This window comes from Pleurodeles waltl, unplaced genomic scaffold, assembly GCF_031143425.1.
Source record: "Pleurodeles waltl isolate 20211129_DDA unplaced genomic scaffold, aPleWal1.hap1.20221129 scaffold_69, whole genome shotgun sequence".
NCBI classification, from domain to species: domain Eukaryota; kingdom Metazoa; phylum Chordata; class Amphibia; order Caudata; family Salamandridae; genus Pleurodeles; species Pleurodeles waltl.
Window position 1 is genome coordinate 1,182,470 of NW_027150390.1, and position 24,487 is coordinate 1,206,956.

At 46.9% G+C, this 24,487-nt stretch overlaps 6 non-coding genes across 6 annotated transcripts; all 6 read right to left on the minus strand.

Annotated features, from left to right (window-relative positions):
* Positions 1-1,320: 1,320 nt before the first annotated feature.
* Positions 1,321-1,392, minus strand: TRNAG-UCC (transfer RNA glycine (anticodon UCC)). The gene has a single exon. It is a non-coding gene; the product is annotated as a tRNA-Gly (tRNA).
* A 6,349-nt stretch (positions 1,393-7,741) lies between these two features.
* Positions 7,742-7,813, minus strand: TRNAG-UCC (transfer RNA glycine (anticodon UCC)). Its single transcript has one exon. It is a non-coding gene; the product is annotated as a tRNA-Gly (tRNA).
* A 1,522-nt stretch (positions 7,814-9,335) lies between these two features.
* TRNAG-UCC (transfer RNA glycine (anticodon UCC)) lies at positions 9,336-9,407 on the minus strand. Its single transcript has one exon. It is a non-coding gene; the product is annotated as a tRNA-Gly (tRNA).
* A 1,522-nt stretch (positions 9,408-10,929) lies between these two features.
* On the minus strand, positions 10,930-11,001 carry TRNAG-UCC (transfer RNA glycine (anticodon UCC)). Its single transcript has one exon. It is a non-coding gene; the product is annotated as a tRNA-Gly (tRNA).
* Positions 11,002-12,533: 1,532 nt separating this feature from the next.
* Positions 12,534-12,605, minus strand: TRNAG-UCC (transfer RNA glycine (anticodon UCC)). Its single transcript has one exon. It is a non-coding gene; the product is annotated as a tRNA-Gly (tRNA).
* Positions 12,606-17,335: 4,730 nt separating this feature from the next.
* TRNAE-UUC (transfer RNA glutamic acid (anticodon UUC)) lies at positions 17,336-17,407 on the minus strand. The gene has a single exon. It is a non-coding gene; the product is annotated as a tRNA-Glu (tRNA).
* Between the last annotated feature and the right edge of the window lie 7,080 nt (positions 17,408-24,487).

Consider the following 24,487-nt stretch of genomic DNA (forward strand, 5'->3'; position numbering starts at 1 on the left):
GCATATATTGGCAGCAAGGGAAAAACAGCAGGGTAGAGAAAGAAAACAGCTCCACGAAATTCACAGGAGATTGATAATAGCAGGACAAAAAAAGGGAATAATAACGTTCCAAGCAGCCTCAGAAAGAAGTGCGAGGGTCCCATCTTTCGTTAATGGTCATAACTGTTCATCATTTCCTTTGAAGTGTAGGGTTGATTCTCTGACCATCTGTCTCCCTGACTTTGAGCAGAGACCGATAGTTGAGCAGTCTCTTCCCACAAAAAGCTGGCACAAGCCTGCTTTTATTCCGCTCTGGCAGCGTGGAAACGAGAGAGTGGTCCTCACAAGAAAAAAAATCAATCCATACTAGCAGAGGATGGTTTCGATCCATCGACCTCTGGGTTATGGGCCCAGCACGCTTCCGCTGCGCCACTCTGCTTCCTGCTCAAAATGCTATGGTTATGCAGATCAGGAGCCATCAGAGGAGTGGCATGGGATCGCTGGAGCTATTCTGGCAGGGCTCTCACCTCATTTGCCTAAGAATGTCACAAGGCATGCTGGGTGCAGAAAATCTTCACCTTCCCCTCTCACACTCAGTCATAGGGGAAAGTCAAGGCCCTCTCAGTCACTAGCCATGTCACGCCTTTGTCAAGACAGAAGCACCCCCACCCGCTCCTTCTCTGTGATCCTGCGCTACCATGCTCAGGTTTTGGCCTTACCTGGGAGCCAGAGGTGCACCCGGTGAGGGCTTGCCCGGTATGAGCGTTTCGGAGCGTTCGGGATGTGAGTGGACTTAGGACTGGAAGTTCTGTCCATTCAAAGCAGCCAACCTTCCTGCTGCAGACAGGGGCTGTTCCCTTGGGTTTCTTTCACCTTGCTCTCGGATAAATTTGGTTGTATGCTGCAGTTGCCTGCGATGACTACAAGGTGGCGCTGCTTTCAGGTAAGAGCACAAATATGCAGAAAATGTTGGGGACTTTTGCCACATTTATCGGTGGTGGGTCTCGCACATTTTTTCCAGGGGAGAGATATTGACCTGAAACACTTTTTACTGCAGAGATGCTGCAGTTCTAAAGGCTGGTCGGGCAGAAGGGCTTAGCCGTTTCATTGCCTGCCCCCCTGCAGCCCATTTATTACCAGCAGTTGTGAGTGGTGACTGCTGTTTGTAAAATATAAAAATTATAGGACATAGAAAGTCGCAGACGGGGCTTTTGTGATGCCTGCCTATGTCTTTGTTTATTATTTATCTAATAGCTGAGTAATCTGGTCAAGATATTTCTCTTTTTTTTAACATATTGCGTTAGAATAGCTACAGCTTGCTTAATGTATAAATATTAGCACTGCGTTGGCCGGGAATCGAACCCGGGTAAACTGCTTGGAAGGCAGCTATGCTCACCACTATACCACCAACGCTCTGTGGCATTTGTTTTTTTTAAACTCTAGACATCACAACCCTGAGTTCAATGACTATATTGCACCAGTATCAGAGGTATTTTTGGTTTACAGACCAACATGAAAATCAGGAAAAAAGTTCTTGCAACTGCTAAGGAACTGGAGATTGAAACCAATGCAAAAGCTGCGCAGAAAAGGAGAAAGGGAAAGCAGCAGTTCAAATCATTGAAATAAGCATATATTGGCAGCAAGGGAAAAACAGCAGGGTAGAGAAAGAAAACAGCTCCACGAAATCCACAGGAGATTGATAATAGCAGGACAAAAAAAGGGAATAATAACGTTCCAAGCAGCCTCAGAAAGAAGTGCGAGGGTCCCATCTTTCGTTAATGGTCATAACTGTGCATCATTTCCTTTGAAGTGTAGGGTTGATTCTCTGACCATCTGTCTCCCTGACTTTGAGCAGAGACCGATAGTTGAGCAGTCTCTTCCCACAAAAAGCTGGCACAAGCCTGCTTTTTTTCCGCTCTGGCAGCGTGGAAACGAGAGAGTGGTCCTCACAAGAAAAAAAATCAATCCATACTAGCAGAGGATGGTTTCGATCCATCGACCTCTGGGTTATGGGCCCAGCACGCTTCCGCTGCGCCACTCTGCTTCCTGCTCAATATGCTATGGTTATGCAGATCAGGAGCCATCAGAGGAGTGGCATGGGATCGCTGGAGCTATTCTGGCAGGGCTCTCACCTCATTTGCCTAAGAATGTCACAAGGCATGCTGGGTGCAGAAAATCTTCACCTTCCCCTCTCACACTCAGTCATAGGGGAAAGTCAAGGCCCTCTCAGTCACTAGCCATGTCACGCCTTTGTCAAGACAGAACCACCCCCACCGCTCCTTCTCTGTGATCCTGCGCTACCATGCTCAGGTTTTGGCCTTACCTGGGAGCCAGAGGTGCACCCAGTGAGGGCTTGCCCGGTATGAGCGTTTGGGAGCGTTCGGGACGTGAGTGGACTTAGGACTGGAAGTTCTGTCCATTCGAAGCAGCCAACCTTCCTGCTGCAGACAGGGGCTGTTCCCTTGGGTTTCTTTCACCTTGCTCTCGGATAAATTTGGTTGTATGCTGCAGTTGCCTGCGATGACTACAAGGTGGTGCTGCTTTCAGGTAAGAGCACAAATATGCAGAAAATGTTGGGGACTTTTGCCACATTTATCGGTGGTGGGTCTCGCACATTTTTTCCAGGGGAGAGATATTGACCTGAAACACTTTTTACTGCAGAGATGCTGCAGTTCTAAAGGCTGGTCGGGCAGAAGGGCTTAGCCGTTTCATTGCCTGCCCCCCTGCAGCCCATTTATTACCAGCAGTTGTGAGTGGTGACTGCTGTTTGTAAAATATAAAAATTTCAGGACATAGAAAGTCGCAGACGGGGCTTTTGGGATGCCTGCCTATGTCTTTGTTTATTATTTATCTAATAGCTGAGTAATCTGGTCAAGATATTTCTCTTTTTTTTAACATATTGCGTTAGAATAGCTACAGCTTGCTTAATGTATAAATATTAGCACTGCGTTGGCCGGGAATCGAACCTGGGTCAACTGCTTGGAAGGCAGCTATGCTCACCACTATACCACCAACGCTCCGTGGCATATGTTTTTTTTAAACTCTAGACATCACAAACCTGAGTTCAATGACTATATTGCACCAGTATCAGAGGTATTTTTGGTTTACAGACCAACATGAAAATCAGGAAAAAAGTTCTTGCAACTGCTAAGGAACTGGAGATTGAAACCAATGCAAAAGCTGCGCAGAAAAGGAGAAAGGGAAAGCAGCAGTTCAAATCATTGAAATAAGCATATATTGGCAGCAAGGGAAAAACAGCAGGGAAGAAAGAAAGAAAACAGCTCCACGAAATTCACAGGAGATTGATAATAGCAGGACAAAAAAAGGGAATAATAACGTTCCAAGCAGCCTCAGAAAGAAGTGCGAGGGTCCCATCTTTCTTTAATGGTCATAACTGTGCATCATTTCCTTTGAAGTGTAGGGTTGATTCTCTGACCATCTGTCTCCCTGACTTTGAGCAGAGACCGATAGTTGAGCAGTCTCTTCCAACAAAAAGCTGGCACAAGCCTGCTGTTTTCCACTCTGGCAGCGTGGAAACGAGAGAGTGGTCCTCACAAGAAAAAAAATCAATCCATGCTAGCAGAGGATGGTTTTGATCCATCGACCTCTGGGTTATGGGCCCAGCACGCTTCCGCTGCACCACTCTGCTTCCTGTTCAAAATGCTGTGGTTATGCAGATCAGGAGCCTTCAGAGGAGTGGCATGGGATCGCTGGAGCTATTCTGGCAGGGCTCTCACCTCATTTGCCTAAGAATGTCAAAAGGCATGCTGGGTGCAGAAAATCTTCGCCTTCCCCTCTCACAGTCAGTCATAGGGGAAAGTCAAGGCCCTCTCAGTCACTAGCCATGTCACGTCTTTGTCAAGACAGAAGCACCCCCATCCGCTCCTTCACTGTGATCCTGCGCTACCATGCTCAGGTTTTGGCCTTACCTGGGAGCCAGAGGTGCACCCGGTGAGGGCTTGCCCGGTATGAGCGTTTGGGAGCGTTCGGGACGTGAGTGGACTTAGGACTGGAAGTTCTGTCCATTCAAAGCAGCCAACCTTCCTGCTGCAGACAGGGGCTGTTCCCTTGGGTTTCTTTCACCTTGCTCTCGGATAAATTTGGTTGTATGCTGCAGTTGCCTGCGATGACTACAAGGTGGCGCTGCTTTCAGGTAAGAGCACAAATATGCAGAAAATGTTGGGGACTTTTGCCACATTTATCGGTGGTGGGTCTCGCACATTTTTTCCAGGGGAGAGATATTGACCTGAAACACTTTTTACTGCAGAGATGCTGCAGTTCTAAAGGCTGGTCGGGCAGAAGGGCTTAGCCGTTTCATTGCCTGCCCCCCTGCAGCCCATTTATTACCAGCAGTTGTGAGTGGTGACTGCTGTTTGTAAAATATAAAAATTTCAGGACATAGAAAGTCGCAGACGGGGCTTTTGGGATGCCTGCCTATGTCTTTGTTTATTATTTATCTAATAGCTGAGTAATCTGGTCAAGATATTTCTCTTTTTTTTAACATATTGCGTTAGAATAGCTACAGCTTGCTTAATGTATAAATATTAGCACTGCGTTGGCCGGAAATCGAACCCGGGTCAACTGCTTGGAAGGCAGCTATGCTCACCACTATACCACCAACGCTCCGTGGCATATGTTTTTTTTAAACTCTAGACATCACAACCCTGAGTTCAATGACTATATTGCACCAGTATCAGAGGTATTTTTGGTTTACAGACCAACATGAAAATCAGGAAAAAAGTTCTTGCAACTGCTAAGGAACTGGAGATTGAAACCAATGCAAAAGCTGCGCAGAAAAGGAGAAAGGGAAAGCAGCAGTTCAAATCATTGAAATAAGCATATATTGGCAGCAAGGGAAAAACAGCAGGGTAGAGAAAGAAAACAGCTCCACGAAATTCACAGGAGATTGATAATAGCAGGACAAAAAAAGGGAATAATAACGTTCCAAGCAGCCTCAGAAAGAAGTGCGAGGGTCCCATCTTTCGTTAATGGTCATAACTGTGCATCATTTCCTTTGAAGTGTAGGGTTGATTCTCTGACCATCTGTCTCCCTGACTTTGAGCAGAGACCGATAGTTGAGCAGTCTCTTCCCACAAAAAGCTGGCACAAGCCTGCTTTTTTTCCGCTCTGGCAGCGTGGAAACGAGAGAGTGGTCCTCACAAGAAAAAAAATCAATCCATGCTAGCAGAGGATGGTTTCGATCCATCGACCTCTGGGTTATGGGCCCAGCACGCTTCCGCTGCGCCACTCTGCTTCCTGCTCAAAATGCTATGGTTATGCAGATCAGTAGCCTTCAGAGGAGTGGCATGGGATCGCTGGAGCTATTCTGGCAGGGCTCTCACCTCAATTGCCTAAGAATGTCACAAGGCATGCTGGGTGCAGAAAATCTTCACCTTCCCCTCTCACAGTCAGTCATAGGGGAAAGTCAAGGCCCTCTCAGTCACTAGCCATGTCACGCCTTTGTCAAGACAGAAGCACCCCCACCCGCTCCTTCTCTGTGATCCTGCGCTACCATGCTCAGGTTTTGGCCTTACCTGGGAGCCAGAGGTGCACCCAGTGAGGGCTTGCCCGGTATGAGCGTTTGGGAGCGTTCGGGACGTGAGTGGACTTAGGACTGGAAGTTCTGTCCATTCGAAGCAGCCAACCTTCCTGCTGCAGACAGGGGCTGTTCCCTTGGGTTTCTTTCACCTTGCTCTCGGATAAATTTGGTTGTATGCTGCAGTTGCCTGCGATGACTACAAGGTGGCGCTGCTTTCAGGTAAGAGCACAAATATGCATAAAATGTTGGGGACTTTTGCCACATTTATCGGTGGTGGGTCTCGCACATTTTTTCCAGGGGAGAGATATTGACCTGAAACACTTTTTACTGCAGAGATGCTGCAGTTCTAAAGGCTGGTCGGGCAGAAGGGCTTAGCCGTTTCATTGCCTGCCCCCCTGCAGCCCATTTATTACCAGCAGTTGTGAGTGGTGACTGCTGTTTGTAAAATATAAAAATTTCAGGACATAGAAAGTCGCAGACGGGGCTTTAGGGATGCCTGCCTATGTCTTTGTTTATTATTTATCTAATAGCTGAGTAATCTGGTCAAGATATTTCTCTTTTTTTTAACATATTGCGTTAGAATAGCTACAGCTTGCTTAATGTATAAATATTAGCACTGCGTTGGCCGGGAATCAAACCCGGGTCAACTGCTTGGAAGACAGCTATGCTCACCACTATACCACCAACGCTCCATGGCATATGTTTTTTTTAAACTCTAGACATCACAACCCTGAGTTCAATGACTATATTGCACCAGTATCAGAGGTATTTTTGGTTTACAGACCAACATGAAAATCAGGAAAAAAGTTCTTGCAACTGCTAAGGAACTGGAGATTGAAACCAATGCAAAAGCTGCGCAGAAAAGGAGAAAGGGAAAGCAGCAGTTCAAATCATTGAAATAAGCATATATTGGCAGCAAGGGAAAAACAGCAGGGTAGAGAAAGAAAACAGCTCCACGAAATTCACAGGAGATTGATAATAGCAGGACAAAAAAAGGGAATAATAACGTTCCAAGCAGCCTCAGAAAGAAGTGCGAGGGTCCCATCTTTCGTTAATGGTCATAACTGTGCATCATTTCCTTTGAAGTGTAGGGTTGATTCTCTGACCATCTGTCTCCCTGACTTTGAGCAGAGACCGATAGTTGAGCAGTCTCTTCCCACAAAAAGCTGGCACAACCCTGCTTTTTTCCGCTCTGGCAGCGTGGAAACGAGAGAGTGGTCCTCACAAGAAAAAAAACATCAATCCATGCTAGCAGAGAATGGTTTCGATCCATCGACCTCAGGGTTATGGGCCCAGCACGCTTCCGCTGCGCCACTCTGCTTCCTGCTCAAAATGCTATGGTTATGCAGATCAGGAGCCTTCAGAGGAGTGGCATGGGATCGCTGGAGCTATTCTGGCAGGGCTCTCACCTCATTTGCCTAAGAATGTCACAAGGCATGCTGGGTGCAGAAAATCTTCACCTTCCCCTCTCACAGTCAGTCATAGGGGAAAGTCAAGGCCCTCTCAGTCACTAGCCATGTCACGCCTTTGTCAAGACAGAAGCACCCCCACCCGCTCCTTCTCTGTGATCCTACGCTACCATGCTCAGGTTTTGGCCTTACCTGGGAGCCAGAGGTGCACCCGGTGAGGGCTTGCCCGGTATGAGCGTTTGGGAGCGTTCGGGACGTGAGTGGACTTAGGACTGGAAGTTCTGTCCATTCGAAGCAGCCAACCTTCCTGCTGCAGACAGGGGCTGTTCCCTTGGGTTTCTTTCACCTTGCTCTCGGATAAATTTGGTTGTATGCTGCAGTTGCCTGCGATGACTACAAGGTGGCGCTGCTTTCAGGTAAGAGCACAAATATGCAGAAAATGTTGGGGACTTTTGGCACATTTATCGGTGGTGGGTCTCGCACATTTTTTCCAAGGGAGAGATATTGACCTGAAACACTTTTTACTGCAGAGATGCTGCAGTTCTAAAGGCTGGTCGGGCAGAAGGGCTTAGCCGTTTCATTGCCTGCCCCCCTGCAGCCCATTTATTACCAGCAGTTGTGAGTGGTGACTGCTGTTTGTAAAATATAAAAATTTCAGGACATAGAAAGTCGCAGACGGGGATTTTGGGATGCCTGCCTATGTCTTTGTTTATTATTTATCTAATAGCTGAGTAATCTGGTCAAGATATTTCTCTTTTTTTTAACATATTGCGTTAGAATAGCTACAGCTTGCTTAATGTATAAATATTAGCACTGCGTTGGCCGGGAATCGAACCCGGGTCAACTGCTTGGAAGGCAGCTATGCTCACCACTATACCACCAACGCTCCATGGCATATGTGTTTTTTAAACTCTAGACATCACAACCCTGAGTTCAATTACTATATTGCACCAGTATCAGAGGTATTTTTGGTTTACAGACCAACATGAAAATCAGGAAAAAAGTTCTTGCAACTGCTAAGGAACTGGAGATTGAAACCAATGCAAAAGCTGCGCAGAAAAGGAGAAAGGGAAAGCAGCAGTTCAAATCATTGAAATAAGCATATATTGGCAGCAAGGGAAAAACAGCAGGGTAGAGAAAGAAAACAGCTCCACGAAATTCACAGGAGATTGATAATAGCAGGACAAAAAAAGGGAATAATAACGTTCCAAGCAGCCTCAGAAAGAAGTGCGAGGGTCCCATCTTTCGTTAATGGTCATAACTGTGCATCATTTCCTTTGAAGTGTAGGGTTGATTCTCTGACCATCTGTCTCCCTGACTTTGAGCAGAGACCGATAGTTGAGCAGTCTCTTCCCACAAAAAGCTGGCACAAGCCTGCTGTTTTCCGCTCTGGCAGCGTGGAAACGAGAGAGTGGTCCTCACAAGAAAAAAAATCAATCCATGCTAGCAGAGGATGGTTTCGATCCATCGACCTCTGGGTTATGGGCCCAGCACGCTTCCGCTGCGCCACTCTGCTTCCTGTTCAAAATGCTGTTGTTATGCTGATCAGGAGCCTTCAGAGGAGTGGCATGGGATCGCTGGAGCTATTCTGGCAGGGCTCTCACCTCATTTGCCTAAGAATGTCACAAGGCATGCTGGGTGCAGAAAATCTTCACCTTCCCCTCTCACAGTCAGTCATAGGGGAAAGTCAAGGCCCTCTCAGTCACTAGCCATGTCACGCCTTTGTCAAGACAGAAGCACCCCCACCCGCTCCTTCTCTGTGATCCTGCGCTACCATGCTCAGGTTTTGGCCTTACTTGGGAGCCAGAGGTGCACCCGGTCAGGGCTGAGCGTTTGGGAGCGTTCGGGACGTGAGTGGACTTAGGACTGGAAGTTCTGTCCATTCGAAGCAGCCAACCTTCCTGCTGCAGACAGGGGCTGTTCCCTTGGGTTTCTTTCACCTTGCTCTCGGATAAATTTGGTTGTATGCTGCAGTTGCCTGCGATGACTACAAGGTGGCGCTGCTTTCAGGTAAGAGCACAAATATGCAGAAAATGTTGGGGACTTTTGCCACATTTATCGGTGGTGGGTCTCGCACATTTTTTCCAAGGGAGAGATATTGACCTGAAACACTTTTTACTGCAGAGATGCTGCAGTTCTAAAGGCTGGTCGGGCAGAAGGGCTTAGCCGTTTCATTGCCTGCCCCCCTGCAGCCCATTTATTACCAGCAGTTGTGAGTGGTGACTGCTGTTTGTAAAATATAAAAATTTCAGGACATAGAAAGTCGCAGACGGGGCTTTTGGGATGCCTGCCTATGTCTTTGTTTATTATTTATCTAATAGCTGAGTAATCTGGTCAAGATATTTCTCTTTTTTTTAACATATTGCGTTAGAATAGCTACAGCTTGCTTAATGTATAAATATTAGCACTGCGTTGGCCGGGAATCGAACCCGGGTCAACTGCTTGGAAGGCAGCTATGCTCACCACTATACCACCAACGCTCCATGGCATATGTGTTTTTTAAACTCTAGACATCACAACCCTGAGTTCAATTACTATATTGCACCAGTATCAGAGGTATTTTTGGTTTACAGACCAACATGAAAATCAGGAAAAAAGTTCTTGCAACTGCTAAGGAACTGGAGATTGAAACCAATGCAAAAGCTGCGCAGAAAAGGAGAAAGGGAAAGCAGCAGTTCAAATCATTGAAATAAGCATATATTGGCAGCAAGGGAAAAACAGCAGGGTAGAGAAAGAAAACAGCTCCACGAAATTCACAGGAGATTGATAATAGCAGGACAAAAAAAGGGAATAATAACGTTCCAAGCAGCCTCAGAAAGAAGTGCGAGGGTCCCATCTTTCGTTAATGGTCATAACTGTGCATCATTTCCTTTGAAGTGTAGGGTTGATTCTCTGACCATCTGTCTCCCTGACTTTGAGCAGAGACCGATAGTTGAGCAGTCTCTTCCCACAAAAAGCTGGCACAAGCCTGCTGTTTTCCGCTCTGGCAGCGTGGAAACGAGAGAGTGGTCCTCACAAGAAAAAAAATCAATCCATGCTAGCAGAGGATGGTTTCGATCCATCGACCTCTGGGTTATGGGCCCAGCACGCTTCCGCTGCGCCACTCTGCTTCCTGTTCAAAATGCTGTTGTTATCCTGATCAGGAGCCTTCAGAGGAGTGGCATGGGATCGCTGGAGCTATTCTGGCAGGGCTCTCACCTCATTTGCCTAAGAATGTCACAAGGCATGCTGGGTGCAGAAAATCTTCACCTTCCCCTGTCACAGTCAGTCATAGGGGAAAGTCAAGGCCCTCTCAGTCACTAGCCATGTCACGTCTTTGTCAAGACAGAAGCACCCCCACCCGCTCCTTCTCTGTGATCCTGCGCTACCATGCTCAGGTTTTGGCCTTACCTGGGAGCCAGAGGTGCACCCGGTCAGGGCTTGCCCGGTATGAGCGTTCGGGACGTGAGTGGACTTAGGACTGGAAGTTCTGTCCATTCGAAGCAGCCAACCTTCCTGCTGCAGACAGGGGCTGTTCCCTTGGGTTTCTTTCACCTTGCTCTCGGATAAATTTGGTTGTATGCTGCAGTTGCCTGCGATGACTACAAGGTGGCGCTGCTTTCAGGTAAGAGCACAAATATGCAGAAAATGTTGGGGACTTTTGCCACATTTATCGGTGGTGGGTCTCGCACATTTTTTCCAGGGGAGAGATATTGACCTGAAACACTTTTTACTGCAGAGATGCTGCAGTTCTAAAGGCTGGTCGGGCAGAAGGGCTTAGCCGTTTCATTGCCTGCCCCCCTGCAGCCCATTTATTACCAGCAGTTGTGAGTGGTGACTGCTGTTTGTAAAATATAAAAATTTCAGGACATAGAAAGTCGCAGACGGGGCTTTTGGGATGCCTGCCTATGTCTTTGTTTATTATTTATCTAATAGCTGAGTAATCTGGTCAAGATATTTCACTTTTTTTTAACATATTGCGTTAGAATAGCTACAGCTTGCTTAATGTATAAATATTAGCACTGCGTTGGCCGGGAATCGAACCCGGGTCAACTGCTTGGAAGGCAGCTATGCTCACCACTATACCACCAACGCTCCGTGGCATATGTTTTTTTAAAACTCTAGACATCACAACCCTGAGTTCAATTACTATATTGCACCAGTATCAGAGGTATTTTTGGTTTACAGACCAACATGAAAATCAGGAAAAAAGTTCTTGCAACTGCTAAGAAACTGGAGATTGAAACCAATGCAAAAGCTGCGCAGAAAAGGAGAAAGGGAAAGCAGCAGTTCAAATCATTGAAATAAGCATATATTGGCAGCAAGGGAAAAACAGCAGGGTAGAGAAAGAAAACAGCTCCACGAAATTCACAGGAGATTGATAATAGCAGGACAAAAAAAGGGAATAATAACGTTCCAAGCAGGCTCAGAAAGAAGTGCGAGGGTCCCATCTTTCTTTAATGGTCATAACTGTGCATCATTTCCTTTGAAGTGTAGGGTTGATTCTCTGACCATCTGTCTCCCTGACTTTGAGCAGAGACCGATAGTTGAGCAGTCTCTTCCCACAAAAAGCTGGCACAAGCCTGCTGTTTTCCGCTCTGGCAGCGTGGAAACGAGAGAGTGGTCCTCACAAGAAAAAAATTCAATCCATGCTAGCAGAGGATGGTTGCGATCCATCGACCTCTGGGTTATGGGCCCAGCACGCTTCCGCTGCGCCACTCTGCTTCCTGCTCAAAATGCTGTGGTTATGCAGATCAGGAGCCTTCAGAGGAGTGGCATGGGATCGCTGGAGCTATTCTGGCAGGGCTCTCACCTCATTTGCCTAAGAATGTCACAAGGCATGCTGGGTGCAGAAAATCTTCACCTTCCCCTCTCACAGTCAGTCATAGGGGAAAGTCAAGGCCCTCTCAGTCACTAGCCATGTCACGCCTTTGTCAAGACAGAAGCACCCCCACCCGCTCCTTCTCTGTGATCCTACGCTACCATGCTCAGGTTTTGGCCTTACCTGGGAGCCAGAGGTGCACCCGGTGAGGGCTTGCCCGGTATGAGCGTTTGGGAGCGTTCGGGACGTGAGTGGACTTAGGACTGGAAGTTCTGTCCATTCGAAGCAGCCAACCTTCCTGCTGCAGACAGGGGCTGTTCCCTTGGGTTTCTTTCACCTTGCTCTCGGATAAATTTGGTTGTATGCTGCAGTTGCCTGCGATGACTACAAGGTGGCGCTGCTTTCAGGTAAGAGCACAAATATGCAGAAAATGTTGGGGACTTTTGCCACATTTATCGGTGGTGGGTCTCGCACATTTTTTCCAGGGGAGAGATATTGACCTGAAACACTTTTTACTGCAGAGATGCTGCAGTTCTAAAGGCTGGTCGGGCAGAAGGGCTTAGCCGTTTCATTGCCTGCCCCCCTGCAGCCCATTTATTACCAGCAGTTGTGAGTGGTGACTGCTGTTTGTAAAATATAAAAATTTCAGGACATAGAAAGTCGCAGACGGGGCTTTTGGGATGCCTGCCTATGTCTTTGTTTATTATTTATCTAATAGCTGAGTAATCTGGTCAAGATATTTCACTTTTTTTTAACATATTGCGTTAGAATAGCTACAGCTTGCTTAATGTATAAATATTAGCACTGCGTTGGCCGGGAATCGAACCCAGGTCAACTGCTTGGAAGGCAGCTATGCTCACCACTATACCACCAACGCTCCGCGGCATATGTTTTTTTTAAACTCTAGACATCACAACCCTGAGTTCAATTACTATATTGCACCAGTATCAGAGGTATTTTTGGTTTACAGACCAACATGAAAATCAGGAAAAAAGTTCTTGCAACTGCTAAGAAACTGGAGATTGAAACCAATGCAAAAGCTGCGCAGAAAAGGAGAAAGGGAAAGCAGCAGTTCAAATCATTGAAATAAGCATATATTGGCAGCAAGGGAAAAACAGCAGGGTAGAGAAAGAAAACAGCTCCACGAAATTCACAGGAGATTGATAATAGCAGGACAAAAAAAGGGAATAATAACGTTCCAAGCAGGCTCAGAAAGAAGTGCGAGGGTCCCATCTTTCTTTAATGGTCATAACTGTGCATCATTTCCTTTGAAGGGGAGGGTTGATTCTCTGACCATCTGTCTCCCTGACTTTGAGCAGAGACCGATAGTTGAGCAGTCTCTTCCCACAAAAAGCTGGCACAAGCCTGCTGTTTTCCACTCTGGCAGCGTGGAAACGAGAGAGTGGTCCTCACAAGAAAAAAATTCAATCCATGCTAGCAGAGGATGGTTGCGATCCATCGACCTCTGGGTTATGGGCCCAGCACGCTTCCGCTGCGCCACTCTGCTTCTTGCTCAAAATGCTGTGGTTATGCAGATCAGGAGCCTTCAGAGGAGTGGCATGGGATCGCTGGAGCTATTCTGGCAGGGCTCTCACCTCATTTGCCTAAGAATGTCACAAGGCATGCTGGGTGCAGAAAATCTTCACCTTCCCCTCTCACAGTCAGTCATAGGGGAAAGTCAAGGCCCTCTCAGTCAATAGGCATGTCACGCCTTTGTCAAGACAGAAGCACCCCCACCCGCTCCTTCTCTGTGATCCTGCGCTACCATGCTCAGGTTTTGGCCTTACCTGAGAGCCAGAGGTGCACCCGGTGAGGGCTTGTCCGGTATGAGCGTTTGGGAGCGTTCGGGACGTGAGTGGACTTAGGACTGGAAGTTCTGTCCATTCGAAGCAGCCAACCTTCCTGCTGCAGACAGGGGCTGTTCCCTTGGGTTTCTTTCACCTTGCTCTCGGATAAATTTGGTTGTATGCTGCAGTTGCCTGCGATGACTACAAGGTGGCGCTGCTTTCAGGTAAGAGCACAAATATGCATAAAATGTTGGGGACTTTTGCCACATTTATCGGTGGTGGGTCTCGCACATTTTTTCCAGGGGAGAGATATTGACCTGAAACACTTTTTACTGCAGAGATGCTGCAGTTCTAAAGGCTGGTCGGGCAGAAGGGCTTAGCCGTTTCATTGCCTGCCCCCCTGCAGCCCATTTATTACCAGCAGTTGTGAGTGGTGACTGCTGTTTGTAAAATATAAAAATTTCAGGACATAGAAAGTCGCAGACGGGGCTTTTGGGATGCCTGCCTATGTCTTTGTTTATTATTTATCTAATAGCTGAGTAATCTGGTCAAGATATTTCTCTTTTTTTTAACATATTGCGTTAGAATAGCTCCAGCTTGCTTAATGTATAAATATTAGCACTGCGTTGGCTGGGAATCGAACCCGGGTCAACTGCTTGGAAGGCAGCTATGCTCACCACTATACCACCAACGCTCCGTGGCATATGTTTTTTTTAAACTCTAGACATCACAACCCTGAGTTCAATGACTATATTGCACCAGTATCAGAGGTATTTTTGGTTTACAGACCAACATGAAAATCAGGAAAAAAGTTCTTGCAACTGCTAAGGAACTGGAGATTGAAACCAATGCAAAAGCTGCGCAGAAAAGGAGAAAGGGAAAGCAGCAGTTCAAATCATTGAAATAAGCATATATTGGCAGCAAGGGAAAAACAGCAGGGTAGAGAAAGAAAACAGCTCCACGAAATTCACAGGAGATTGATAATAGCAGGACAAAAAAAGGGAATAATAACGTTCCAAGCAGCCTCAGAAAGAAGTGCGAGGGTCCCATCTTTCGTTAATGGTCATAACTGTGCATCATTTCCTTTGAAGTGTAGGGTTGATTCTCTGACCATCTGTCTCCCTGACTTTGAGCAGAGACCGATAGTTGAGCAGTCTCTTCCCACAAAAAGCTGGCACAAGCCTGCTTTTTTCCGCTCTGGCAGCGTGGAAACGAGAGAGTGGTCCTCACAAGAAAAAAAATCAATCCATGCTAGCAGAGGATGGTTTCGATCCATCGACCTCTGGGTTATGGGCCCAGCACGCTTCCGCTGCGCCACTCTGCTTCCTGCTCAAAATGCTGTGGTTATGCAGATCAGGAGCCTTCAGAGGAGTGGCATGGGATCGCTGGAGCTATTCTGGCAGGGCTCTCACCTCATTTGCCTAAGAATGTCACAAGGCATGCTGGGTGCAGAAAATCTTCACCTTCCCCTCTCACAGTCAGTCATAGGGGAAAGTCAAGGCCCTCTCAGTCACTAGCCATGTCACGCCTTTGTCAAGACAGAAGCACCCCCACCCGCTCCTTCTCTGTGATCCTGCGCTACCATGCTCAGGTTTTGGCCTTACCTGGGAGCCAGAGGTGCACCCGGTGAGGGCTTGCCCGGTATGAGCGTTCGGGACGTGAGTGGACTTAGGACTGGAAGTTCTGTCCATTCGAAGCAGCCAACCTTCCTGCTGCAGACAGGGGCTGTTCCCTTGGGTTTCTTTCACCTTGCTCTCGGATAAATTTGGTTGTATGCTGCAGTTGCCTGCGATGACTACAAGGTGGCGCTGCTTTCAGGTAAGAGCACAAATATGCAGAAAATGTTGGGGACTTTTGCCACATTTATCGGTGGTGGGTCTCGCACATTTTTTCCAGGGGAGAGATATTGACCTGAAACACTTTTTACTGCAGAGATGCTGCAGTTCTAAAGGCTGGTCGGGCAGAAGGGCTTAGCCGTTTCATTGCCTGCCCCCCTGCAGCCCATTTATTACCAGCAGTTGTGAGTGGTGACTGCTGTTTGTAAAATATAAAAATTTCAGGACATAGAAAGTCGCAGACGGGGCTTTTGGGATGCCTGCCTATGTCTTTGTTTATTATTTATCTAATAGCTGAGTAATCTGGTCAAGATATTTCTCTTTTTTTTAACATATTGCGTTAGAATAGCTACAGCTTGCTTAATGTATAAATATTAGCACTGCGTTGGCCAGGAATCAAACCCAGGTCAACTGCTTGGAAGGCAGCTATGCTCACCACTATACCACCAACACTCCATGGCATATGTTTTTTTTAAACTCTAGACATCACAACCCTGAGTTCAATGACTATATTGCACCAGTATCAGAGGTATTTTTGGTTTACAGACCAACATGAAAATCAGGAAAAAAGTTCTTGCAACTGCTAAGGAACTGGAGATTGAAACCAATGCAAAAGCTGCGCAGAAAAGGAGAAAGGGAAAGCAGCAGTTCAAATCATTGAAATAAGCATATATTGGCAGCAAGGGAAAAACAGCAGGGTAGAGAAAGAAAACAGCTCCACGAAATTCACAGGAGATTGATAATAGCAGGACAAAAAAAGGGAATAATAACGTTCCAAGCAGCCTCAGAAAGAAGTGCGAGGGTCCCATCTTTCTTTAATGGTCATAACTGTGCATCATTTCCTTTGAAGTGTAGGGTTGATTCTCTGACCATCTGTCTCCCTGACTTTGAGCAGAGACCGATAGTTGAGCAGTCTCTTCCCACAAAAAGCTGGCACAAGCCTGCTTTTTTCCGCTCTGGCAGCGTGGAAACGAGAGAGTGGTCCTCACAAGAAAAAAAATCAATCCATGCTAGCAGAGGATGGTTTCGATCCATCGACCTCTTGGTTATGGGCCCAGCATGCTTCCGCTGCGCCACTCTGCTTCCTGCTCAAAATGTTATGGTTATGCAGATAAGGAGCATTCAGAGGAGTGGCATGGGATCGCTGGAGCTATTCTGGCAGGGCTCTCACCTCATTTGCCTAAGAATGTCACAAGGCATGCTGGGTGCAGAAAATCTTTGCCTTCCCCTCTCACAGTCAGTCATAGGGGAAAGTCAAGGCCCTCTCAGTCACTAGCCATGTCACGTCTTTGTCAAGACAGAAGTACCCCCACCCGCTCCTTCTCTGTGATCCTGCACTACCATGCTCAGGTTTTGGCCTTACCTGGGAGCCAGAGGTGCACCCGGTGAAGGCTTGCCCGGTATGAGCGTTTGGGAGCGTTCGGGACGTGAGTGGACTTAGGAATGGAAGTTCTGTCCATTCAAAGCAGCCAACCTTCCTGCTGCAGACAGGGGCTGTTCCCTTGGGTTTCTTTCACCTTGCTCTCGGATAAATTTGGTTGTATGCTGCAGTTGCCTGCGATGACTACAAGGTGGCGCTGCTTTCAGGTAAGAGCACAAATATGCAGAAAATGTTGGGGACTTTTGCCACATTTATCGGTGGTGGGTCTCGCACATTTTTTCCAGGGGAGAGATATTGACCTGAAACACTTTTTACTGCAGAGATGCTGCAGTTCTAAAGGCTGGTCGGGCAGAAGGGCTTAGCCGTTTCATTGCCTGCCCCCCTGCAGCCCATTTATTACCAGCAGTTGTGAGTGGTGACTGCTGTTTGTAAAATATAAAAATTTCAGGACATAGAAAGTCGCAGACGGGGCTTTTGGGATGCCTGCCTATGTCTTTGTTTATTATTTATCTAATAGCTGAGTAATCTGGTCAAGATATTTCTCTTTTTTTTAACATATTGCGTTAGAATAGCTACAGCTTGCTTAATGTATAAATATTAGCACTGCGTTGGCCGGGAATCGAACCCGGGTCAACTGCTTGAAAGGCAGCTATGCTCACCACTATACCACCAACTCTCCGTGGCATATGTTTTTCTTTAACTCTAGACATCACAACCCTGAGTTCAATGACTATATTGCACCAGTATCAGAGGTATTTTTGGTTTACAGACCAACATGAAAATCAGGAAAAAAGTTCTTGCAACTGCTAAGGAACTGGAGATTGAAACCAATGCAAAAGCTGCGCAGAAAAGGAGAAAGGGAAAGCAGCAGTTCAAATCATTGAAATAAGCATATATTGGCAGCAAGGGAAAAACAGCAGGGTAGAGAAAGAAAACAGCTCCACGAAATTCACAGGAGATTGATAATAGCAGGACAAAAAAAGGGAATAATAACGTTCCAAGCAGCCTCAGAAAGAAGTGCGAGGGTCCCATCTTTCGTTAATGGTCATAACTGTGCATCATTTCCTTTGAAGTGTAGGGTTGATTCTCTGACCATCTGTCTCCCTGACTTTGAGCAGAGACCGATAGTTGAGCAGTCTCTTCCCACAAAAAGCTGGCACAAGCCTGCTTTTTTCCGCTCTGGCAGCGTGGAAACGAGAGAGTGGTCCTCACCAGAAAAAAAATCAATCCATGCTAGCAGAGGATGGTTTCGATCCATCGACCTCTGGGTTATGGGCCCAGCACGCTTCCGCTGCGCCACTCTGCTTCCTGTTCAAAATGCTGTGGTTATGCTGATCAGGAGCCTTCAGAGGAGTGGCATGGGATCGCTGGAGCTATTCTGGCAGGGCTCTCACCTCATTTGCCTAAGAATGTCACAAGGCATGCTGGGTGCAGAAAATCTTCACCTTCCCCTCTCACAGTCAGTCATAGGGGAAAGTCAAGGCCCTCTCAGTCACTAGCCATGTCACGCCTTTGTCAAGACAGAAGCACCCCCACCCGCTCCTTCTCTGTGATCCTGCGCTACCATGCTCAGGTTTTGGCCTTACCTGGGAGCCAGAGGTGCACCCGGTGAGGGCTTGCCCGGTATGAGCGTTTGGGAGCGTTCGGGACGTGAGTGGACTTAGGACTGGAAGTTCTGTCCATTCGAAGCAGCCAACCTTCCTGCTGCAGACAGGGGCTGTTCCCTTGGGTTTCTTTCACCTTGCTCTCGGATAAATTTGGTTGTATGCTGCAGTTGCCTGCGATGACTACAAGGTGGCGCTGCTTTCAGGTAAGAGCACAAACATGCAGAAAATGTTGGGGACTTTTGCCACATTTATCGGTGGTGGGTCTCGCACATTTTTTCCAGGGGAGAGATATTGACCTGAAACACTTTTTACTGCAGAGATGCTGCAGTTCTAAAGGCTGGTCGGGCAGAAGAGCTTAGCCGTTTCATTGCCTGCCCCCCTGCAGCCCATTTATTACCAGCAGTTGTGAGTGGTGACTGCTGTTTGTAAAATATAAAAATTTCAGGACATAGAAAGTCGCAGACGGGGCTTTTGGGATGCCTGCCTATGTCTTTGTTTATTATTTTTCTGATAGCTGAGTAATCTGGTCAAGATATTTCACTTTTTTTTAACATATTGCGTTAGAATAGCTACAGCTTGCTTAATGTATAAATATTAGCACTGCGTTGGCCAGGAATCGAACCCGGGTCAACTGCTTGGAAGGCAGCTATGCTCACCACTATACCACCAACGCTCCGTGGCATATGTTTTTTTTAAACTCTAGACATCACAACCCTGAGTTCAATTACTATATTGCACCAGTATCAGAGGTATTTTTGGTTTACAGACCAACATGAAAATCAGGAAAAAAGTTCTTGCAACTGCTAAGGAACTGGAGATTGAAACCAATGCAAAAGCTGCGCAGAAAAGGAGAAAGGGAAAGCAGCAGTTCAAATCATTGAAATAAGCATATATTGGCAGCAAGGGAAAAACAGCAGGGTAGAGAAAGAAAACAGCTCCACGAAATTCACAGGAGATTGATAATAGCAGGACAAAAAAAGGGAATAATAACGTTCCAAGCAGCCTCAGAAAGAAGTGCGAGGGTCCCATCTTTCTTTAATGGTCATAACTGTGCATCATTTCCTTTGAAGTGTAGGGTTGATTCTCTGACCATCTGTCTCCCTGACTTTGAGCAGAGACCGATAGTTGAGCAGTCTCTTCCCACAAAAAGCTGGCACAAGCCTGCTGTTTTCCGCTCTGGCAGCGTGGAAACGAGAGAGTGGTCCTCACAAGAAAAAAAATCAATCCATGCTAGCAGAGGATGGTTGCGATCCATCGACCTCTGGGTTATGGGCCCAGCACGCTTCCGCTGCGCCACTCTGCTTCCTGCTCAAAATGCTGTGGTTATGCAGATCAGGAGCCTTCAGAGGAGTGGCATGGGATCGCTGGAGCTATTCTGGCAGGGCTCTCACCTCATTTGCCTAAGAATGTCACAAGGCATGCTGGGTGCAGAAAATCTTCACCTTCCCCTCTCACAGTCAGTCATAGGGGAAAGTCAAGGCCCTCTCAGTCAATAGTCATGTCACGCCTTTGTCAAGACAGAAGCACCCCCACCCGCTCCTTCTCTGTGATCCTGCGCTACCATGCTCAGGTTTTGGCCTTACCTGAGAGCCAGAGGTGCACCCGGTGAGGGCTTGTCCGGTATGAGCGTTTGGGAGCGTTCGGGACGTGAGTGGACTTAGGACTGGAAGTTCTGTCCATTCGAAGCAGCCAACCTTCCTGCTGCAGACAGGGGCTGTTCCCTTGGGTTTCTTTCACCTTGCTCTCGGATAAATTTGGTTGTATGCTGCAGTTGCCTGCGATGACTACAAGGTGGCGCTGCTTTCAGGTAAGAGCACAAATATGCATAAAATGTTGGGGACTTTTGCCACATTTATCGGTGGTGGGTCTCGCACATTTTTTCCAGGGGAGAGATATTGACCTGAAACACTTTTTACTGCAGAGATGCTGCAGTTCTAAAGGCTGGTCGGGCAGAAGGGCTTAGCCGTTTCATTGCCTGCCCCCCTGCAGCCCATTTATTACCAGCAGTTGTGAGTGGTGACTGCTGTTTGTAAAATATAAAAATTTCAGGACATAGAAAGTCGCAGACGGGGCTTTTGGGATGCCTGCCTATGTCTTTGTTTATTATTTATCTAATAGCTGAGTAATCTGGTCAAGATATTTCTCTTTTTTTTAACATATTGCGTTAGAATAGCTACAGCTTGCTTAATGTATAAATATTAGCACTGCGTTGGCTGGGAATCGAACCCGGGTCAACTGCTTGGAAGGCAGCTATGCTCACCACTATACCACCAACGCTCCGTGGCATATGTTTTTTTTAAACTCTAGACATCACAACCCTGAGTTCAATGACTATATTGCACCAGTATCAGAGGTATTTTTGGTTTACAGACCAACATGAAAATCAGGAAAAAAGTTCTTGCAACTGCTAAGGAACTGGAGATTGAAACCAATGCAAAAGCTGCGCAGAAAAGGAGAAAGGGAAAGCAGCAGTTCAAATCATTGAAATAAGCATATATTGGCAGCAAGGGAAAAACAGCAGGGTAGAGAAAGAAAACAGCTCCACGAAATTCACAGGAGATTGATAATAGCAGGACAAAAAAAGGGAATAATAACGTTCCAAGCAGCCTCAGAAAGAAGTGCGAGGGTCCCATCTTTCGTTAATGGTCATAACTGTGCATCATTTCCTTTGAAGTGTAGGGTTGATTCTCTGACCATCTGTCTCCCTGACTTTGAGCAGAGACCGATAGTTGAGCAGTCTCTTCCCACAAAAAGCTGGCACAAGCCTGCTTTTTTCCGCTCTGGCAGCGTGGAAACGAGAGAGTGGTCCTCACAAGAAAAAAAATCAATCCATGCTAGCAGAGGATGGTTTCGATCCATCGACCTCTGGGTTATGGGCCCAGCACGCTTCCGCTGCGCCACTCTGCTTCCTGCTCAAAATGCTGTGGTTATGCAGATCAGGAGCCTTCAGAGGAGTGGCATGGGATCGCTGGAGCTATTCTGGCAGGGCTCTCACCTCATTTGCCTAAGAATGTCACAAGGCATGCTGGGTGCAGAAAATCTTCACCTTCCCCTCTCACAGTCAGTCATAGGGGAAAGTCAAGGCCCTCTCAGTCACTAGCCATGTCACGCCTTTGTCAAGACAGAAGCACCCCCACCCGCTCCTTCTCTGTGATCCTGCGCTACCATGCTCAGGTTTTGGCCTTACCTGGGAGCCAGAGGTGCACCCGGTGAGGGCTTGCCCGGTATGAGCGTTCGGGACGTGAGTGGACTTAGGACTGGAAGTTCTGTCCATTCGAAGCAGCAAACCTTCCTGCTGCAGACAGGGGCTGTTCCCTTGGGTTTCTTTCACCTTGCTCTCGGATAAATTTGGTTGTATGCTGCAGTTGCCTGCGATGACTACAAGGTGGCGCTGCTTTCAGGTAAGAGCACAAATATGCAGAAAATGTTGGGGACTTTTGCCACATTTATCGGTGGTGGGTCTCGCACATTTTTTCCAGGGGAGAGATATTGACCTGAAACACTTTTTACTGCAGAGATGCTGCAGTTCTAAAGGCTGGTCGGGCAGAAGGGCTTAGCCGTTTCATTGCCTGCCCCCCTGCAGCCCATTTATTACCAGCAGTTGTGAGTGGTGACTGCTGTTTGTAAAATATAAAAATTTCAGGACATAGAAAGTCGCAGACGGGGCTTTTGGGATGCCTGCCTATGTCTTTGTTTATTATTTATTTAATAGCTGAGTAATCTGGTCAAGATATTTCTCTTTTTTTTAACATATTGCGTTAGAATAGCTACAGCTTGCTTAATGTATAAATATTAGCACTGCGTTGGCCGGGAATCAAACCCAGGTCAACTGCTTGGAAGGCAGCTATGCTCACCACTATACCACCAACGCTCCATGGCATATGTTTTTTTTAAACTCTAGACATCACAACCCTGAGTTCAATGACTATATTGCACCAGTATCAGAGGTATTTTTGGTTTACAGACCAACATGAAAATCAGGAAAAAAGTTCTTGCAACTGCTAAGGAACTGGAGATTGAAACCAATGCAAAAGCTGCGCAGAAAAGGAGAAAGGGAAAGCAGCAGTTCAAATCATTGAAATAAGCATATATTGGCAGCAAGGGAAAAACAGCAGGGTAGAGAAAGAAAACAGCTCCACGAAATTCACAGGAGATTGATAATAGCAGGACAAAAAAAGGGAATAATAACGTTCCAAGCAGCCTCAGAAAGAAGTGCGAGGGTCCCATCTTTCTTTAAAGGTCATAACTGTGCATCATTTCCTTTGAAGTGTAGGGTTGATTCTCTGACCATCTGTCTCCCTGACTTTGAGCAGAGACCGATAGTTGAGCAGTCTCTTCCCACAAAAAGCTGGCACAAGCCTGCTTTTTTCCGCTCTGGCAGCGTGGAAACGAGAGATTGGTCCTCACAAGAAAAAAAATCAATCCATGCTAGCAGAGGACGGTTTCGATCCATCGACCTCTGGGTTATGGGCCCAGCACGCTTCCGCTGCGCCACTCTGCTTCCTGCTCAAAATGCTATGGTTATGCAGATCAGAAGCCTTCAGAGGAGTGGCATGGGATCGCTGGAGCTATTCTGGCAGGGCTCTCACCTCATTTGCCTTAGAATGTCACAAGGCATGCTGGGTGCAGAAAATCTTCACCTTCCCCTCTCACAGTCAGTCATAGGGGAAAGTCAAGGCCCTCTCAGTCACTAGCCATGTCACGCCTTTGTCAAGACAGAAGCACCCCCACCCGCTCCTTCTCTGTGATCCTGCGCTACCATGCTCAGGTTTTGGCCTTACCTGGGAGCCAGAGGTGCACCCGGTGAGGGCTTGCCCGGTATGAGCGTTTGGGAGCGTTCGGGACGTGAGTGGACTTAGGACTGGAAGTTCTGTCCATTCGAAGCAGCCAACCTTCCTGCTGCAGACAGGGGCTGTTCCCTTGGGTTTCTTTCACCTTGCTCTCGGATAAATTTGGTTGTATGCTGCAGTTGCCTGCGATGACTACAAGGTGGCGCTGCTTTCAGGTAAGAGCACAAATATGCAGAAAATGTTGGGGACTTTTGCCACATTTATCGGTGGTGGGTCTCGCACATTTTTTCCAGGGGAGAGATATTGACCTGAAACACTTTTTACTGCAGAGATTCTGCAGTTCTAAAGGCTGGTCGGGCAGAAGGGCTTAGCCGTTTCATTGCCTGCCCCCCTGCAGCCCATTTATTACCAGCAGTTGTGAGTGGTGACTGCTGTTTGTAAAATATAAAAATTTCAGGACATAGAAAGTCGCAGACGGGGCTTTTGGGATGCCTGCCTATGTCTTTGTTTATTATTTATCTAATAGCTGAGTAATCTGGTCAAGATATTTCTCTTTTTTTTAACATATTGCGTTAGAATAGCTACAGCTTGCTTAATGTATAAATATTAGCACTGCGTTGGCCGGGAATCAAACCCGGGTCAACTGCTTGGAAGGCAGCTATGGTCACCACTATACCACCAACGCTCCGGGGCATATGTTTTTTTTAAACTCTAGACATCACAACCCTGAGTTCAATTACTATATTGCACCAGTATCAGAGGTATTTTTGGTTTACAGACCAACATGAAAATCAGGAAAAAAGTTCTTGCAACTGCTAAGGAACTGGAGATTGAAACCAATGCAAAAGCTGCGCAGAAAAGGAGAAAGGGAAAGCAGCAGTTCAAATCATTGAAATAAGCATATATTGGCAGCAAGGGAAAAACAGCAGGGTAGAGAAAGAAAACAGCTCCACGAAATTCACAGGAGATTGATAATAGCAGGACAAAAAAAGGGAATAATAACGTTCCAAGCAGCCTCAGAAAGAAGTGCGAGGGTCCCATCTTTCGTTAATGGTCATAACTGTGCATCATTTCCTTTGAAGTGTAGGGTTGATTCTCTGACCATCTGTCTCCCTGACTTTGAGCAGAGACCGATAGTTGAGCAGTCTCTTCCCACAAAAAGCTGGCACAAGCCTGCTTTTTTCCGCTCTGGCAGCGTGGAAACGAGAGAGTGGTCCTCACAAGAAAAAAAATCAATCCATGTTAGCAGAGGATGGTTTCGATCCATCGACCTCTGGGTTATGGGCCCAGCACGCTTCCGCTGCGCCACTCTGCTTCCTGCTCAAAATCCTGTGGTTATGCAGATCAGGAGCCTTCAGA